Source organism: Opisthocomus hoazin, chromosome Z (genome assembly GCF_030867145.1).
Source record: "Opisthocomus hoazin isolate bOpiHoa1 chromosome Z, bOpiHoa1.hap1, whole genome shotgun sequence".
NCBI classification, from domain to species: Eukaryota; Metazoa; Chordata; class Aves; order Opisthocomiformes; family Opisthocomidae; genus Opisthocomus; species Opisthocomus hoazin.
In genome coordinates, this window is record NC_134454.1 from 35,928,478 (window position 1) to 35,947,316 (window position 18,839).

General features: G+C 44.7%; 1 protein-coding gene across 1 annotated transcript in view; it reads right to left on the minus strand.

The window, feature by feature from the left end:
• Window positions 1–4,523, minus strand: part of MOB3B (MOB kinase activator 3B) — a 104,282-nt gene extending 99,759 nt beyond the window's left edge. Inside the window, exon 1 of the mRNA XM_075411034.1 lies at window positions 4,093–4,523. The gene's annotated coding sequence lies outside the window, so the exon portion shown is untranslated. The remainder of the gene's footprint in view (window positions 1–4,092) is intronic.
• Between the last annotated feature and the right edge of the window lie 14,316 nt (window positions 4,524–18,839).

An 18,839-nucleotide genomic window follows, 5' to 3' on the forward strand; every position in this document is an offset into this window, starting at 1 on the left:
GAACTTCATTTCTTACAGCCCTCAGCCACACATCTTCGGTTTCAGCACACTGAGAGTGCCACCCAGCCAAAGGCTGGTGTCAAACTTCCCCAGGCTGTTTTACATGCCTGTTCAGCACTCCCTCCAGTCCCCGATTTAGAGACTGCACTCATCTACCTACTAGCACCTGTTTTAAAACTTCAGAGCTGCATAAATATCATAGAGGTATTTTCATTTTTTTATACCCTCAAATGGCAATAAGTGTAAAATTACAAAAAGGAAAATTCAAAACAAATGTTCACTACTGTGGGAAAAGACTTGTTTTTAAGATGGGAGAGGCCCTCTATTACCAAATACCTGTATATAATGCATGTTACTACCACAGCATTTGCTACAGTCTTCTGGGTTTAAAAACCTGCATCCTTTGGTAGTATGAAACTATGTTCAACCTTCATACAAAAACAGAAAATCCTTTTTTTCTGATTGTATTGGTGTGGTAAGGAAATGTGCTCAATAGCAAAAGTGGCAGATATTTTAAATTAAATCCGAACACAGATTTCCTAGATCAAACAGATCTTGGGAAGTCTTGACTGAAGAGCACCGTGCTCTTAAAAAGTGTGTTTCCATTAAGCTATTTGATTAGCCTAAGTCCCTTCTTATCTTTTTGGGGTAAATCAAACCAAAATTATGGCCCACAAGACAGGACGACCCAATTTTACACCCTCTCTCTTCCTCCCTTCCCCACTTTTCAAACCCACATTCTTGTCCTGCTGTAACACTTGTTGAACCTTTTCCTGAGCTTGCCAGACTGACAAGAAATTATCCAAACAAAACAAGCAAGCATAATCCCTATTTTTGCTCCAAGGTGAAGATTTCGAGTAAAGCAGAGAAGAACTCCGACCGCATATGAGAACCAGCACAAAGTGGAAAGGGGACTGTGGCAGCAAGACTTCGTAACAACCACAGGAGAGGAGTGAGCAAAAATCTCCTCTTCTGTTGTTAGCCAGTCTGGATTCCGTTAAAAGAGTCTCTCAGCTACTCTGTGTACAGCTATTACATTTTCAGCCATACCCACAGTTCATTTCTAAGCCTTTTTCCTTTAATGTACTAATTTGCTAATTATACACCACCCAAGAAGCTTACTGCAGCAGTAAGTTGGTAATTTCTCAGGAAGTAAGTTTAATTGTAGAGTAGTTAGCATTAACATTCCAGTTACATCTTACTCATTTCAGCTTTCTGCCTCCATCTTACTTTCACAGGCCTAAGCCCCTGGCGTAGAAGAGGCTCACAAGACTCATATCTGTAAAAGATACTAGTGAAGCATCTAATCCCAAGGTAACGTCTTAAAACATAAAAATAATACCATTCTGTTTTGTCTATAAACTGTTCCATCCGAGACCTCACTTTACTGGACTCATGATAAGGACTGAACATTAAACAAAGAACAGTACCACGTTCTTCCCGCAATATTTTTAAGCAACTGCTATTCCAAATGACTCTGTGATCCATGTTCCCAGAGCACTTGGCCCTGTCTGCTGCTCTTAGTTGCTGTTCCAGAACACGAGCACCTTCCTTAGGGATCTCAAACGATGCCGAGTACTTTGCTGGCAGTTGATAAAGGAACATTTATCATGACAGAAGTATCAGCAAAGAGGCTGAAGTGATCTGGTCCAGTCCCAAGTTTCACATCACCCACTAATGCACTCTAAACAGTGCCAGCTACTACACCAACACTGTGGCAAACAGTATTAAATCATCACTCCATGCTGCTTGATGTCAAACAACATCACGCTATTATTCTGTGTCCATCTCCTTTTGCTCTTCAGAGATTTCTGGAACTCAGTATTCCTTGACTGTACCCTGTCTACCTTGTGTTCCTCTTCTTTCTACCCTACCCCCCTTTTTGAGATGTGCATACTCTCTGTTACAAAAGAACAGCTGCCTCCTTTTTTTGTGGCAGGCATGATTTTTCTCTGTCCCACAGAGTGGAGAAGCAAAACTGTCACGGATGTTGGTCCACTCAGTAGAGTCTGCAAGGCTTAGAACAACATGCTTTGCTATGGTGGAAAAGCAGGACACAGGCTCTCCATCTACTTACTGCAGAGCACCTGGCCCACAAACTCTCCAGTCCAAGAATATCCAGAAGATTTTCTCATGAGTATCCTTCGTTATACACAAATTATATATGTGTGTAAAAACACAATTAAATGGCTTGCAGAATAGAAATAATCCTGTTGTCTACATAAGAAATCACTGCAATCTAAGCAGGGGTGGGAAGGATCCTCAACCACCCTTTATGCTTCTGATAATCACACGGGTAACCTGTTCCTGCTCTAACTTCGTTAGGACACACCCCTGCATCAACCAGAACATTTTGTTTACAAGAGCTGCCCACAACCAGCCCCAGAACAGGTTGATCTGACCATCAAGTGGGAGCAAGAAAGCCTCCACATCTTCAAATACCAGCTGGTGGCAGTCTTAAAAACAGATGATCCGCAGGGTCAGTCAGCTGCAAGCAGGACTCTACAGGAGCCCCTGCCAACCAGGACCGCTCTGTGCTTGCATTGCAGCTGTTCTCTTTTAAGCCAACAGTGGGTACCTCCAGCGTTTGCTGGTCCTTGCACTGGCAATTGCTCATTTCTCTTTAACAAGCCCTAGGTCAGCCTCTGAGAAACCAGCTGTTAGGCTGTCACATCCTGATGCTGCAAAGACTGGCAGAGATTTGAAATCATGTGTTCCACTAATGAACGAGGAGTTTAACACGAACCATTTTTCATCAAGCGACCTTGCAAACTGAAAGGGAAACCTGTCACCCTGAGCCTGTCTCTACACAACTAAAAGACAAAATCACAGAGTCACAGAATGGTAGCAGATGGCAGGGACCTCTGCAGGTCATCTAGTCCAACCCCACTGCCGAAGCAGGGTCACCTACAGCAGGCTGCACAGGACCTTGTCCAGGCAGGTCTTCAATATCTCCAGAGGAGATGCCACAACCTCCCTGGGCAGCCTGTTCCAGTACTCCGTCACCCTCAGAGTGAAGAAGTTCTTCCTCATGTTGAGTCGAAGATCCGGTAGGAAAAACCTAACAGTACAATGTATATTGTTATGCAGGTATTCTTTATTACGGCGCCAGGCACACGGGGGATTTCTCCTCCAAACGCGCGCACCAGACACCCTGTTACTTTAGGTTGTTTGGCTCTGGTCTTGTTGCTCTCTTGGTGCCTCCTTATCTCTGTAGCTTGGCACATTTGTCCTCCCAAGGCCGAGCTGTGTGGAGTAGAATTATTTAGGAGTCTCTTTTATCCCACAATTATCCCAATTATTTGCTGAGAACGAAGACCACTTTTGTTTCACTTAATTATTTTGTCTAACGACTAAGTGATAGCTTGTGCTTATGTCCTTCCACTACATTCCTTAAAGAGAAAACAGGGATTAGTGTAATAATTACATTGTCAGATCACTATGCATGCAGGAATACAAGTTACAGTACTAAAGACTACTAAAAACTAAAAAATACTAAGGCTTTTTTGTTATAGTTTCACGTTTCTTACAATCCCCTCTATCAATGTTCAGCTGGAACTTCCTATGCTTCAGTTTGTGCCTGTTGCCCCTTGTCCTGTCCCTGGGCACCACTGAAAGGAGTCTGGCCCCGTCCTCCTGACCCCACCCTTCAGATATTGATAAGCATTTATAAGGTCCCCTCTCAGCCTTCTCTTCTCCAGGCTAAACAAGCCCAGCTCCCTCAGTCTTTCCTCGTAGGAGAGATGCTCCAGTCCCCTCACCATCCTACAGCCCTCCGCAGATCAGCTGCACAGCAGGTTGCTTGAGGCACTAACTTCATCCCCGACATCGAAAGCACTGCAGCTTCAACGGGCTGTGCCTCAGCGTTTGCCACGCCGGCAGGCGGCCCCCCCGCCCTCCCGTCCCTCGGATCAGCAGGGTGGGACGGGACCAGCAGGCAGGGCTCTGGGTCCCACCCCCCCCGCCCCCCGCCCGAGCACGGCGCAGAGAGGCAGCAGGAGCAGCGGGCCGGGATGGGGACACCATACTGGGTGTAAATAAACGGGGTGGAGAGGGAAAGGCAATCCAAACCCAAGTCTGACGACGACCCACCTCCTCCTTTCTCTAACCCGCCAGCAGCTCCCCGAGCGGGACCGGGCAGACCTCCGCAGCTCCGCAGGAACAAACGCAGCCACCTACCTTTGGGAGACGGGGCGGGAATAACAACGGAAAGCGCTCAGGAAAAGGCACCTTTCCACGGGCCAGCGACCGGGGAGCCGAGCGCTCCTCGCAGCGACCCTTCCCTCCCCTCACACGGCGCCCACCTGCCGTCCCGAAGAAGGAGGGCCCCGGCCGGCGGGGCAGCGGGAGACCCTCCGCGGCGGGGCGGGCACCGGCCGGGCCCCCCGCGGGCTGGGGAGGAGCTGGGGGGTGTGAGGAGGCACCTCCGTTCGGGCCGAGCCGGATGGGGAACGGGCGGGCGGACCGCTGGGAGCGCGTCCCGATCCGCGACCCGCTCGCAGCGGGAAGTTCGTGGGGCGGCTGGACCGATCTCTCCCCTCACGGTGACCGAGCCGCCCCCTCGCACGTACCGACCTATCCCGCCGCCCCCGCCTTACCTCCGCCCCTCCCGCTGCCGCCGCCCGCCCAGGTGCCTTCCCCGCCGGACAGCCCGGCGCGGATCCCCCGCGTACCAGGAGCCCCGGCGAGCCGCTGCCACCGCCCGGCCCGGCCCCCCCGCCGCTGGCCCCGGGCTCCCGCCGCGCGGCCCCGCACGCTCGCCACGGCCCTCGGCAGAGGTCGCCCCCTGGCGGGCACGGAGCGGCCAGCGGCGGCACCGGCCGAAATGGCGGCGCTGCCCTCTCTCCCTCCCTCCCTGACGGGCGCACCCCGCCGGGCTCGGGGCGGGGGGGGGTGAGGGGTGTGGGCCGCCGCAGCCCGCTCCCCTGCGGCCCGGTGCGGGGGGGTGGAGGGGGGCAGCCCGCTTCCCCACGGCTGTCGGGTGGAGATCTGACCCTTGCGCCGTGCCTAGCCGCGGTTCGTGGAAAACTTACCTCAGTCTGGGCAAAAAAAAATGGCGGGACTTGGAGCTGTCCCGGGCCCGTAAGGAGCGACGGGAAAATCTCAGCCCCCCGCGGCCTTCTGCCACAGGGCTGCCCGCAGACACGGCTCTCCGGAGGAGTTTGCCCTCCGCAGCGGTAGGGCTTCACCCCGTCAGCATCGACCAAAGACCACGATCCCTTCCATCAGGGTAGGAGGAAAAGGTAAATAATCTTTCTCGTGTCGCTGTTTCACCAGCTGAAAGGGTTTTTGGTATATCTGATCCATGGCGTTTATGGGAGTAGGCTGATGCACAACCATTTCTATAGTTAAATCCACCTTTACACAGACTTAATTGTCTCTTTAGGGAAGGAAAAAAAACCCAAAAAAACACCCCATATTACCCAGTCTGAGTATATATATACACAGCTTGGACAAAAAGCTCTTTCTTTTTCATGCCACCAAAGACTTCAGGGTCTGACACCTTCCCATCCGACCCACCTTTTCCACTGTCAAAAAGGGGGCGGGGGGCGGAGGAGGAAGGTGGTAACAGCAGAGACCCATTTCAGTGCCACCCAACTTAAAATGCAACGACTGCATGCCAAACTCTTCATTCTTAAGCAGAAAAATGTGAAACCCAAGAGTAATGCTGACTGAATTTGGGAAATACTGTTTTCAGTAAGACCGAGTGAACAAAAACCAAATACTCCTCTTTTCAAGCAGCAGAAACCCACCAGGAATCGTACAGCCCAATAAAGATGCAAGACAAAGAACCATGCAACACTGAAGGTGTTCTTCTGAGAACAAGACCAGCATGGCAAGCATTGACACATGTCCATGGAGCAATGCTGTCTCAGAAGGCACAGTGGAGAGTGCTGTCTCCTTCACAAGTTTGCAGAAGATTGCAATAAATCAGCAGGTTTTGTTGAAGGCTGTCATTCCCTCCTTTCCCACTGTGAAAAGCAGAAGGCAGCGGCCTCTTTTCCCCCTGCTGTGGACCCCAACCATACTGTCGCAGAAGGGCCCAACTTCTGTCTCTGTTCAAATGGGAGATGGAGTGGGACAGCAGATCCCGCGTGGCAGAGGCAAAGCAGAACCTCAAGGCCTGAGGGAAGGGCTGAATCTGTGGCCTCTTAGGTGAGAGCTTGTCTTAGGAACCATTGGCTGCCAAACCAGAGAAGAAAAGGTGAACAAGTAGCTAAGAAGCTGCCAGCAGTTTGTGACTGGGGAGGAGACTGAGTTGCTTGAAGGAAGTACCATATTGTGACTGATCTTTCTTTCTTTCCAAACGTTCTTTCCAAACGTTCCAAACTGTTCTTTCCAAACGTGCAAATAGAGATAGTGGAAGCAACCCTTGTACCTTCACAAACACAACAAGAACAGCCTGTGAAGTGACCCTTTTTCAAACAACTCTTTAGTTTTAGGGTGGCAGGCATTAGGTGTTTCTCACAGAGCTATCTGAACAAATAGCAGTAGAAATAATCTTTCTGATAACAGAATGAGCAGGTTTAAGTCACTGGTAGAACTGCTTTTTATCTCATTTTACCTGCTTTCAGGCAGTGAGTCAGTCCTGTCTTTTTCCCCGAGCTTCAGCATGGTTTGACATTGTCATTACTGTATCCATATCCCTATGTAGGAAATTGAAGACAGTAAAATATGCATAGAGAGAGTTTGTAGGATCAGACCCCTGTGATGAAGCAGATAAAAAAGAGAAAATGCCACACTCAAAATTTCCTGAAGTAGTTGGAAAGACTCAAACATAACACTGGGACAATGCCAGGTCAAAACCCAGCAACACAGTAAGACAATTTTCAGACAAATTCCCCATTAAAAACAATTCAACGACCTACACAAGCTGTAGTCTTCTCACTGTCCCACTATCCCCAAAAGTTTAAAGTTTGCATCCCTCTAAATTCTGCACAGAAACATGTTTTAAAAATGCAGTAAGTATGGCTGACAAGATCGGTTTTGTTATGTGTACTCAAAGAAAGATAGTGTCTTTGAGGACAGCATTCTCTTTTCAGTGATTCATCATCATTAAAGAGTATAAAGAACCTGCCATCTTTGCCTAGGGAGAATTTATTTTTGGTGACAAACTAGAGCCCAGAAAGGACAAACTAGAGCCATGATTCTTTTCCTGCATTTCAATCCACGACCCCTTTCTTCTTTTCTGACTAACACAAGTTGGTAGAGGTGCTAGCGTATTCCAGAAAGAGTGAGAGGTGAAAGGGACAAAGTGCTTAGAAGCACAGCAAGCACAGCTGACTGTGAACAGCAAGATGCCTGCCCCTCCCCTTTCTCTTGTCATGCTGTACACTGGATCATTACCACAGCCACGTTCACCAGCACTTGATGGAAGTTGCTGCTTTGCTGCTGGGAGAGAAGCCAGAGACCAGGGCCATGAACCCAATCAGTCTATTGATTTCAGCAGAATTTAACTAGGAATTGATTCAGCCGTGCATGCCCCATTGTTCTAAGTGCATACAGCAAAGATGCTGAAGTCAAGTGTCTTTCCTCTTCCCACCACACAAAATACACAGCTCAAGAAAAAAAAAATGAGCAGGCCTTCAGATTAATTGTTGCCAATATGAGCAAACTAAAATAGGCATCAAATGGTTGAGGACTGCTGAGTATCTTCCACTGTTGGGAATCCAGAATGGGGAAGGACACAGATAGGGTAGATCACAGTGGTACAAACGATTTAAACTGGCAGGAGCAACCCGTTATGAAGTTGTCTGTTTGGTTCTAGATGTGCTGGGATGCGCTGAAAGAACCAAGACCTTGCAAGTGGAGCTTGCAAGGGTTGTTTTACTATGGCTCTTTTCTGTCTGTTTTTTGTTTTGTTTTTTTGTGCCTGATGTGACTAAATTCATTTTGCCTCCTTAGCAGATCACAAAATTTACATACACCTATTTGTCTACCGTGACATAAATTTACATAGGAGTTGCTGAAAGATACCACCTTTCAGATTTGTATCCCTTAACCAATTTTATGAAACTGGCTACCAAAATCAAAATTGATCTTGGGACAGTGAGAAGGATAGAAGCATGTATGTAACTGCAATGCTATCATAAACTCCATTTTCTTGGGAAAGCAGGATAAAATTAGAGCCTGCGTCATTCTCTTTCCTTTTTCAAGTGGCCAGCTTATGGCTTTGGTCTACAAGAAATTGCTGTGGCTGTGTTAAACCCCGTTTAAACTCGGAGATAGTTTTTACTCCATCCTGTATGGAACTTACTGATTTACTTGTATGTCAAGGCCCTGTATCAGCTTAAACGAAGCCAAACAAAGCCATTGCTAAATAACGGCTGGTGGAGTCAGCTGAGACATTTAAGAAGTTAGTGCCACAGCAGCTTGTTTCTTCCCATTTTGTGGTGATTAACAGTCCCAAAGCTGAGTCCACTTCACTAAAAAACAATTCATCTTCCTTTAGCTCAGCCACCGTCAATGTCAGTTCAGACCAGCTGATTTTTCACCGAAATAGGTTATAGCAGGGTCTCGTGTCAGGGGCTGTAGGCATGTGAAACTTCAAAATAGTGTGACTAAAGTGAACTTGGAAATGTAACTTAAATAACTCAATCTGTTTTTGAAGTACGTCTTACTCTTTACCAGTACCCAATTCTTGTGTATTAGGACTGGCCTTACCAATGACTATAAGTTACAGAGCTTTACTAAAACCACAGGACTATGCCATGCTGTGCCCTCTGAGTGTGTAGCCAGTGACATGTAGCTAAGCTGCTGTCAGCAGTATTGTGTTTGAAAGATCTCTTACAGGTTAAATAAAAACCACTTTTTTTTTAAAGTAGTTTTTTCCAGCTATTTAAACAAATACACAGCATACAATGGGTGCCTTGTGATGTGAGGAAGGAAGGAGGAGAGATGACAGCAAAGTACCATAATAGAATGTGCCTACCTTTTTACCATTTTTGTCTCACTGACTTGGATGTGTTTATGCAGCAGAATTTCTTGAAAGAAGGAAAAGAACACTATGCACCCCTCACGTCTCTAGAGGAGATCTTTCTCCATGGTCACCTTTAAAGGAGTTTTCCTCTTTTCTAATCACCAGCATGACTTGAGTCCCCTGTGCCATCCACAGAAAAATAATACAGCAAAAAAAATTGAAAACAGGAAAACAAACAAAAAAAATTAACACACACAGAGAATCAATCAGTGAAATTCTGAATAGGTTAAAGACACAGTGCATGCCAAATTAAATATACCTTTTTATATTTTTATATCTCCCTGCACACCTTTCAGTTGCTAGCCCACAGGGTACTGCATGCCAGTATCCATCATGACTGGCTCATTATTTTAACAGCTCTTCATTTTTTGCAGCATAACTGCGCTCTACACAGTACCAAGCATTAAGTTCTGACTTAAACCCCGAATTACTGCACAGTAAAGGCCTGCTGCCATAAAGACAATGTCAACACAGTAATCTTCTTTCACACCGTACCATCCCATTAAAACTCCCATGTATGGCACAGACCTAGCGCAGTTGCTTCTCAAATAGTTCTGGCGACACAAAGAGTATTCGCTGACCTAGGGGAAGCCACAGCAGGCTTCAGTGGCTTGGGCTGCAAAGAGCTGCGGCTGCAGCGCTGTGATGCTTGCGCCTGCGTGGAAGGCGAGTAGATGCTGAGGGAGACTCTGAAGGGCAGCGAGGCCAGGGCTGCTCTCAGGAGCGGGTGCTAGCACTGTGTGGCTTGCACCTGCTGCCACAAACAAATGCGTCTCTTCCACACATTCATCCCTAGCTTTATTTCTGTTCCCTCGCCACCTGCTTTACAGGGCCAGAACAACTCAGACCCAGAAGTGTGGTCTCCACCCTGCTCCCATGCAAGACGGATAGACAATTTACCCTCCCCACCATACACATATGCACCTGTGATTACAAATAGGAAGAGGCTGTTTCTTACCCATAAAAAACAAGATGCAGATTTTTTTTTATGTGGCAATATATCTAATATGCTCCCAGATGCTGTAAATATTCTGAATAGAAAGTCTAAATACTCTACTTCAAAGTCCCTAGACTCACATGTTACTGTGCGTTTTTTAAAATATGGTGAACATACATTGAATTTGTTGGCATTAAGCACAAATATTACAGCAGTAGATCTGCTCTCTGTTCTATTTAGGAACTCTGCCACCAGGCCTGATTTTTCACTTGTTCCAAAGCATCACACCCTGGGAATCTCCCACTGATATACCTAGTAGAAGAACTTGGTTTGGCAGGGGGGATTTCAAACTCTGTCGTTGCCATTATGAGTGGACACAGAATCAGCTTTTTGATATATTGATTTATTTTCAATATTTTCTTTTTTTTTTTTTTTTTAACTTAATATGGCTTTATGCAATTTGGAGATGTTCCAGTATATGCAGTATGCTGGCAAGCAGCAGCAGTGAATACAGTGATATAAAACGCATTGTAAGACTAGCTTTGCCATTCTTACGAGTGGCTCTCACAGCATCCACAACCAGCTCCTGCATAATGGCTGCTAGTTGCAACCAGAGCTTGCTGTTCCCAGACCTGTCAAGAAGCAGGACACGAGAAGGAAAGATACCAGAACTCTGAATAAAGCCATTGGATGGCCACACAAGAGCTTCATTAGGGCTGGAATCCTTTTTTATTGATTTTGGCCAGAGATTATGATGATCCTGTCAAAAGCCTATTTTCTGGTTCAATGATTCAGAAAGACAGCTATTCCCTCTGCTGATCGTCCTGATAATTATAAGTGCCCATAGAAAATTCATTTCCAGCAGCTGAATGGCATCAGCAAGAACATTTGGTGGCCTCTGTGCAGTGATAGAGGCCTGAGCACATTTTGGCCTGCCTTTACTCCAACTCTGTCATAACTGTCTCAAAAGCATGGTACCTGGGCTGAACGTTTGGTGAGGGGGGAAAAGAATAACCCATATTTTACCGATACTTAGCTGAGGTCTGACACCAGTGACAACCTGAGGGTAGGATACTCAGATGCAGTTATTGCTGTGAAAAACCACAGCACTGTCTTGCAGAAGAAGACCTGTTTTGCCTGGAGAGCAGCTGAACACCAGTGGACTATATTTGCTAGTGGTTTCAGGAGTGAAAGAGAAACAGTGCTGAGGTCAAGCGACCTGCATGAACCATCTTGTTTGCCTCTGCTCCCTGCCTGTTACTGCTCACCTGTGGGGTTTTCTCACAGGTTTCTGTGGCTGATGGCTGATGGGGAGAGGCAGGGACTTGTGTATTTCTACAATAATGCAATCTCTTTGATGTTCACTAGGCGGTGTGAGTGATGCCAAAGTTAAGGAGGAAACACAGTACCTAGAGGGAAAAGGCAGCATGTGGCCAAATTATTAGCCTTGTTTCTGCGTTAAGAAAACTTTTCTAGAATCCTCCAATGCAAAATATAACCCTTCTGCTGGCATTAGGTAATGCCTTCCAGATTTCATCTTGAAGTGCATGGAAACAAGTTTTTCCCAGTCTTAGTGGCATAAACCAAGAAAATCTTCCTCTTCTAGCAATGAGAGGATTATACATTTGTATGAAGGTGACCAAGAGTGGAACTTAGTGCCCTTTGTCCCTTTGAGATTAGAGTATTGTTTGCCATTCCTAGCCAGCAAAAAGTAAACAGCAAAATCCAATTACCAGTTCCTCTAACTCAAACACTGCTCAAGGCTTCTCTCAGGACAATGCTTGTATTCAGGCTGCTCTCTGAACTTAATTGTGCTCTTATAATTGCGATATCTCTTTAGGATTTATTTGCCAAAAATGTGTGGATCAGAAAGTGCTATAATCTTACTGCATTTTGACAAAACGGAAGTCCCCTCCTTTTATTTTTTTGAATCCTTGCTTCCTCTCCCCTTCCCATCCAACACAGAAGATATAATTTCAGCTCAGGATTAAAATAGCAAATTACTCGTTGTATCAGAATCTGTCAGAAGACACAAAAATTAGCCTTCAAATGCCAAGCTTTTCAGCCAACCTGACCACCTAAATGGTTAAGATTGCTTGAGGAATAGCAGCAGAAACAATGCTTTGCTTGAACTAGTGGCAAATTTATATCTCCTCCTGGGATTGCTAGAACATTAATGTAACATGAAGGCACTCTGTCAGGTCCGCAAAGCACACATTTGCTCAGCTTCCAGCTCCATTAAGAGCTATTTGGTTGAGGATTTTGTTTTCAGCTACTCAAGTCACATTACAGAAAAGGCATGGCCAAAACCAGTTTTCCCCAGTGGTGTCTTATAGCTGAAGGATAGAATCGTGATCTCTCCATTACAGCCTTCAGAGCACCAGACGAGACTGGCTGGATGCTGGTTAACCTGAGGATGTCAGCTGCACTAATGAACCAAGCCCTGCAGAGTGAAGCCCCCTCTTTCAGCCCTTGCTGGCAGTGTTTTATGTGAGAGGACAAAATCCACACCAGCGTTTTCAGGAGGGGAAGCAAGGAGATCTCCAATTAACATCAACCATCAGACAAGCTTATATGCCCACCTAGGCCCAACCTACCCACCAGCATTTGCTATGGTAGGAAATGAGAAAGACAAGTTTTCTGTTTACCACAGGACACACAGAGATATAGCTGCAATGCTATGGAAAGAGGCAAGAGGAGCATCCCTCATGCTCAGAATCCAGCCTGGCTCCTTCCTGGTGTACAAGAGCTACTTAAAATACTTCCCTATGCATGGCTGCCACTAGATCTGTCTCCAAGTTTTTTCATTATTTATTTCCCTCTACTCTTAGAGGTTTCCCATGGAACTTCTCAGCTCCTGCTTAAAGCTACCATGAACCTTCCTCCACCTGTGCTTAGAGCAGATCATCAAAGGACTGTATGCAAAGTTCTGCAAATTGCCCTCTTTGCCCCTGTTCCCAGTTATCCCAGTATTTATCAGAGAATTTATACCCCTTTTTGAACAGACTCTGAATTTTGTGCAAAACCCAGTAAATCTATGCTGTATTATCTAGGCCAGCCATTATGGGGCAAATACCATAGGAAAAAAAGAAAAAAATGGAAATTGTGCAGAGTTTCACTACTCTTTAAACATGTCAGCCACAATTTGAAGGGACACCCACTGTGAACCAATGTCTGACATGCTTTGTCACTAAACACTTGAAAACATACATGGGATGTAGAAAAGGTCATGCTATGTCTTGGATACCATGTGTTATAAATGACACATCAGAACAGTTTGTGTATGAACACACACATTAAAAGACCCATAAAAAGATAATGATAAATATTTTTGCTTGGAGCTTAATCTTACCTGTTCAGTGTTGACATAGCACTTTAGCACTTTTCAGAAAGATGTATATGCAACTGGAAAAGCTGTGGATTAATGTTTGAGGCTGGCCTATTCCCTGTCTAGCCCTAATCTTTCCTTCTATTTAATGACACCATTTGGACGCCAAAGCTAATTTGGAACCTGGCAGCCCACTTACTAAGTGGGACTTTATGTCAGGAGGACATTACGCTGCTGCTCAGACAGCTGCACTGGCTGCCTGGAAGTCTCTGGGGAAAATTCAAAGCTTTCAAAGCTCTAATTGTTTTGGATCTGGGTTATTTTATCAGCAGAAGAGGCACTCAACTTGGAGAAGCCTTGATATAAAAGCAAAATGGGTGGCAAGGGCACTTGGGTATTCAGGTCTGTTTCTCCCCAGATTGAACTCCCAGATGTGTTATTAAGCCCTATTTTCCAGTCTGACAACTGGGAGAGGGAAGGTTAGGAGCAGCTCTTTGCAGCATACAATTTGTTTAGGTGCTGAGTGCAGTAGCATCAGCTGGTGGGATATCTAGATGATGAAATTCTGTTATTTTGAACATTGTTATAAATTAGGAAGACTATTCGATCCTTGGAAAGACATTTCTGGTGTTTATGTCTTGTAAAACACACCTAAATAAAACATGCTCTTGGGAGTTATTTTCTGACAGCCCAACAAATCCAGAACACTAAGCAGTTTAAATCTGAATTCAGAGTTTTTTGACAAGACAAACCATGGAGCACACTGTCATGTGTTTCCTCAAAAAAAAAAAAAAAATTACTATACCCTTAATTTACTCTTCTATCTAAAGATAACGCTACCATCTTCCATACAAGGAAGGTTACCTTACAGGCCAAAGCACGCACAAAGGGCTTGTTTGGTGAAAGAGATGCACTTGCTTGAACAGCAGGCACCAACTCAAATGGGCTGATGCCTCCAAGAAAGGCTCAGACCTGTGCATGCTGCACTGGGTGCAGAAAGTCATAAAGTTGATTCTTCGCCTGTCACCTGATTCTCTCACCCTGAAGGCTGCAGCCTCAGTGAATTTCAGCTTTCCACAAGGATGTGTTGGCTAACCTTATGTGCTCTGGCTAGCAGGGATGAGTAATTTTTTTCTGTTTGCACTCTGTTTCTCTGAGTGGATCTACAGGAACATCCAGAAGAGCACAATAACTCTAAATTGCACATACAGCAATATCACAGGGATCCTACAAGTTTTTCAAAGTTATTGCTACCACAGCAGCTGAAGGAAAGGCAAGGGCCTGTACTGTCTTCAAAAGTACTCAAGATACTCCTTCACTAAAGGAATGAGGTAAATACAGCTCCAAATCACAGTTAAACCATCAGGCTTACATTTTCCGAGGTGACTGTGCCCTTCAAACAACATCAAGGACTCACTTGATAGTAAAGGCAGTATTTGTAGTCTAAAATCTCATATTAAAGCACGTGACTTCCTTTTTTAAATTAAGTTACTGGCTTAAGTAATAGTCCCATCTCTCAGAGAACCAATTTCATAACCATAGGTAAAATATGATGTACTTATTCATTAAAGAGCAGGTAGCAGCACACCTCTTCATTTCCCTGAGATAAGGAAATGTGGGCTAATCCATCACAAGATAAGATAGTGCATTCCAGCTGGTGAAAAGGACTGATGGAAGGGAGTGCAGATTGCATTTCAAAATATAAAGCTAGTCTAGACATCCATGTGGATTGTCTGCAATGGTACAATTTACCTAGGAAATGTAATTCTCTAAGGAAAAGCAGAGAGGTTTGAATAAATTAAATAAAATGTGCATAAGCGGGCCCTGCCTGCATGCAGAAATCTTGGTGTAACCCCAGCGGGATTCTACAAACCTGAGTGTGGAGCCCTGTCCAGACACTTTAATTTGGTTTCAGGGTGGCTAAATTACCAATATTTATGTAAATGCATTCTCAGACTACATAAACTAATCACTGGTTATCCATATCCAGATGGCCAAACAACCGTTTACATCAGTCTAATGTGAAGGACTTCAAATCACACTGAACATGAAAGGAAGGTGAAGAACAAAAGTCAAGTTGCTGTTCCCAGTGCCATTTTTGCATCTTAACTGAAAAAGCTCCATCCACACTACTTTGTCCTTGCTGACTGTGCAGTACAGGCACAGTAAGGTAGAGAATGTGGTAATGCTTTAATTCTTTCTATCTATAGGCACATGACACACAAAAGATGGTCCTTTCTGGTGCTGAAAACCCGCAACGGCCTCTGAGCCAGAGACTTTATACTCTAGAAAAAAGATCTGAAACTGAAGAGAAAAAACGCTGCGTCAGCCCCAAAGTCTTCTTTCTATAAATTCCATATGCATTTTTAATCACACATACATGTATCACCATTAGTTACTAAACCGATGCAAGATGTTCCTGTTCCTCTCATCATGGATTACAATCTCACAGTTTTAGTTTCTGGGAAGCCACTATGGGACCACAGTTTTTGCTCACCGAGTTCTATCATGATCTTCAAATTCATGCATATTCCCCTGAGCCTCTGTGAATCTGCTGCATACAAAGATATGTGTCTTTTAAATCCAATCAAACCATGAATCTAGTGAGGTCTTCATTGTCTAATGAAGATCTTGAGGTTAGCTAGCTCATAACAAAATGTTCTTTACAGGGACCTCCAAAGTAAAGAGACAAAAGAGGTATCTGAAACACCCTGAAAGTGATGTCCATCCACAAACTAGGATCCAGACTGTGAAATCCCAAATCCACCTCCTACAGAGAAGGAAGAACCACAAGAAGAGCTGAATCCTAGTCTGAAAATGTTGGAGTTGACTCTTGTATTACATCAGAAACAAAGTTTTCTTGGCTGTTTTGCCAGGTGTATGTCATTCTGTGGTGTTTCTGTTTTTATATTCACTATATAACTTTCATGAATAACTTGAACTGGGAGATGGTTCCATCAGGACTGCTCCAGTTCAATTAGTTCTGTGATCTGGGGTCTAAGGGTATAGTAAAATGCATGCAGAAACACACAAGGATTCAGAATGCCAGAGATTAAAGAGCAGAGAAATTTCAGTTTGTCAGTTTGGCCCTTTGCAAGTGAGACTGCCACTTCTACAGGCCATAACACTCCTTGTAGAAATCAGACATCACAGAGTGTCAAAAATGTCCTTGCATGCACATTTGAAATGAAAGAGTAAAAAGCTTGAAAGAAGTTACTTCCATTACAACTTTCACAGCTCAGCACTTGCTGGGTAGACAATGAAGGGCAAATGAAGTAATCTCAACTGAAACAGCTCTTACAGAGAATTGTTCATCTGGTTTTCAGGCAACTGAATCAATCAAAAAAAAATCAGAAATCTGTCATATTTGTTTTCTTTTTGTTCATAGGTTGACTTTTTTTTTTTGGCTAGTAATTGTTTTACAAAAACTGTTACAATGATTTACAATTCTCATCTCACTGTTTCTGAATGCCTTAATGAAAACCAGTCATACAGCAGGTTTCCAGGAAGGTAATTAGTAAAAGCCTTGTTTACTTTCTCCTTTACCTTTTGCATCTACTTCTGCTTCTATTTCCCCTTCCTTTCCTCCTGAAAACAACTATGGCTGGAAAAGGGAGCAGGGAAGCTGAGTATCAGCAACATACATGCCACCTCACGTCAGAAAGATTCAAGAGTGACTGTGTGTCGTGGTTTCGGCATTAGCACTTTTGCTATGCAGCCAGCAAGGCTCTGTGCTGAACAGAGCAGCTTATCTGCAAGGGAGAAGAACAGAGAAGGACTCAGGCTGGTCCCTTTTGTCCCTACTAACTGAATAAAGATCAGCATTCTGGAAACACCATAGGGTTTCATTGCTGGCTTTGGGTGTCCAAATGAGTGACCCTGTCATTAGCTGACCATTAATGCCATGTTTGCATCATCAAGGCTATGAAATACTGTGCTGTAGATATGCCATCTAGAGCAAAGCCTGGCTTTCTTACTGACAAGCCATGACTTGGGTCAAACCGACTTTGGGACACGTCTGCACTTGGGACAAAAAACAGCTGTTGTGTTAACTAAAATTTTCTACTTTCAAGAGCTTTCTCTGCCACACTTTTGATAGAGGGGATTGTAAGAAACGTGAAACTATAACAAAAAAGCCTTAAAATTTTTTAGATTTTAGTAGTCTTTAGTACTGTAACTTGTATTTCTGCATGCATAGTGATCTGACGATGTAACTGTTACACTAATCCCTGTTTTCTCATTAAGGAATGTAGTGGAAGGACATGAGCACAAACTATCAGTCGTTAGACAAAATAATTAAGTGAAACAAAAATGGTCTTGGTTCTCAGCAAATAATTGGGATAATTGTGGGATAAAAGAGACTCCTAAGTAATTCCACTCCACACAGCTCGGCCTTGGGAGGGCAAATGTGCCAAGCTATAGAGATAAGGAGGCACCAAGAGAGCAACAAGACTAGAGCCAAACAACCTGAAGGACATGATATACGTGATGCTAGAACTGAGTTTGCACAAATGTGAATCAGTGAACAGCGTGATGAAGAGGTTGGGCCTTCATCTTGGGACCCCCGAAGACCACCCAAAGATGCTAACAGACATGCGTGAAAGATATTTACATATGCTAATTAGTTCATAGAAATACAATGAATATTTACATGTGTTATTGTATTTAACCTGAAGCAACAGGGTGTCTGGTGCGCACATTTGGAGGAGAGATCCCCCGTGTGCCCAGCGCCGCAATAAAGAATACCTGCGTAACAGTATACATTGTACTGTTAGGTTTTTTCCTACCAGATCTTCGAATCACTTTAGCCCAGAACACTATTAGGAGCAGTTATCCTACAGATGTAGCAGACCTTGAATAATTCCTGTTCTGGACCATCTTTAGCTGGCTTCAGGTGACTCACCACAATCACTTAACACTGATTAATGAGGTATAAACCTCATCACTCTATCGCTGCAGCCACCTGCTTGTAGAGTCATTTGTACTCATCAGAGCAATCTCTTAACAAGAAAAATAAGGCTAACAACCCGGAACATGAAAAAGCTGTCTAAAAACCACACTATCCAGATGACTGTACAGTCACCAGAGCCGTTTTTTCCAGTAACCCCAGCACACCAAGCTGAAACCCTGAGATGCTACCACAATGTCAGCAAAGTCCTTCCAGCTTGTGGTGGATGGCATTTAGCTCTCTGCTGCCTCAGGAATCATGGAAACACGTGGATCTTGCCCACGGTTCTCCTTCCTCCCCTCACCTACAGTGTCCCCCCCCCGACCGGAGCCAAGCAGATTTCACTAAAAATATCCTGGTTCTGAAGTCTGTGCTTCAGTCAGCAAAGTCTGCACTGCTTAGCCTGATAGACGTGGTCTCACACAGTATAAGAACCTTATGGGTCTTGCTTTTGTCGGAAAAAAATAACAGTGCTGTTTTTAACAATGGCTTTATTTTTCTCCAGCCATTGGCAAGATTTGACATGCAGAATAGTCAGCATTCTACAATTTCTGCCCACAAGCAAGCGTGAGATGGCTCCAAGATGCCTTGCTTCTCTGTACTGCAGGAGTTTTCTAATGAGAAGCCAAACTTCTGAAAATGGGAG